General features: G+C 67.1%; 1 protein-coding gene across 11 annotated transcripts in view; it reads left to right on the top strand.

Annotated features, from left to right (window-relative positions):
* Window positions 1-387: 387 nt before the first annotated feature.
* Window positions 388-1,360, top strand: part of NCOR2 (nuclear receptor corepressor 2) — a 228,437-nt gene continuing 227,464 nt past the window's right edge. For all 11 annotated transcript variants that reach the window (XM_041489089.1, XM_041489088.1, XM_041489080.1 and 8 more), the window contains exon 1: window positions 388-653. The gene's annotated coding sequence lies outside the window, so the exon portion shown is untranslated. The remainder of the gene's footprint in view (window positions 654-1,360) is intronic.

Genomic DNA, 1,360 nt, shown 5'->3' with positions numbered 1-1,360 from the left:
CCACCGGCACGAGGGGATTGTCCGCCAGCTCACACCACAAGTGAGAATCCCCGATTTCCACCAAAAACATCATCAATGACACGCAGGGCCACTAACGCAGCCCGCCGCACCTTTAAAGCTGGCAACCCCGAGGTACCTGGCGGCACTGATAAAGCGCTGTGAGGGGCGCACCGATGGCAGCGGCGGTGCCGGGGGCGCAGCGGGTGCCGGGGCACGGCCGCAGTCGCGACCCGCGGGTCCCGCCGGGCGCTCGGCGGCGCGGGCGCACGCGGCCCCTTTAACGCGCGCGGGCGGCGCAGCCCCGCTCCGCTCCGCCTCGCCCCGCCCGGCCGGCTGTGGGGCGGCCTCAGGGACCGACCGAGAGACCGACCGAGCCACCGACCGCCGCCTCCCGCCGCGCCGGGGCGGGCAGGGCAGGGCTGGGCAGGGCAGGGCAGGGCTGGGCGCTGCGGAGAGGGGCGGCCCGGCCCCGCGGACGGACGGAGGGACGGGCGGGCGGAGGAGCGGGCGGCGCGGCTCGCAGCCCCATGGCTCTGGATTTATAAACACGGCGCAGATGGCGGGGCCGCGTCCCCGCGCCCAGCGCTGCCCCGCCGGCCGCTGAAGCGGGAGCGGCGGCGGCGATGGGGGGCGGCAGCTGCCGGCGGGATTAGGTAAGTCGGGATGGGGGGAGCCCCCGGGGGAGCCCCCGGTGCCGGGGTGCGGGCGGGCCGGGCTGGGGGGGCCGCTCCCCGCAGGTGGGGGAAAGGCGGCCGCGTTACGTAAAAATGAAAATGTGCCACGGGAGCTGCTCGCCGGGGAGAAACTTTCTCTTATTATTATTATTATTTTTTTTCCTGTTGGTTTTGCTGTGTTTGGCCTCAAGGGAACGCGCCGCCCGGGAGCGCGGGGGAGCCCCGCACTCGGCACGCTGGCGGGGACACCCCTCTGCGGGCTGGGGGCACCCAAGGGCCTTTTTTTACCCCCGTCCTCTTTTTTTTTCCTCCCTTCCGTTCAATCCCGCTGTGTTTTGCCGCTCTTCCCCCGCACGTTGGGGCCCGGTGGGTTGGCGCTGGCCCGCAGCCGGAGCAGTGAGCGAGCATCCGAGGGGCACCGAGGGCGGCCCGGCGCGGGGGCACCGGGGCCGGCTCCTGGCCGTGACGCGAGCCGCAGGGCTGGCTCCTCGGGCCGTGCGGTGTTCGCCGTGTAAATATTTACGGGAGGTAACCGAGCCGGGTGTCTGCAGGCAACAAGTGCACGTTTCTCTGAACCCTAGCTGAGGTCTCTGGAGTGATCGCTTGCTTTTTTTTTTTTTTTTTTTTTTTTTTTTTTTTTTTTTTTTTTTTTTTTTTTTTTTTTTTTTTTTTTTTTTTTTTTTTTT

The sequence above is a fragment of the Pyrgilauda ruficollis genome, unplaced genomic scaffold, assembly GCF_017590135.1.
Source record: "Pyrgilauda ruficollis isolate IOZ18807 unplaced genomic scaffold, ASM1759013v1 scaffold9, whole genome shotgun sequence".
Taxonomy (NCBI): domain Eukaryota; kingdom Metazoa; phylum Chordata; class Aves; order Passeriformes; family Passeridae; genus Pyrgilauda; species Pyrgilauda ruficollis.
Note: the sequence above shows the minus strand (reverse complement) of the source record. Positions and strands in the feature narration are given on the sequence as shown.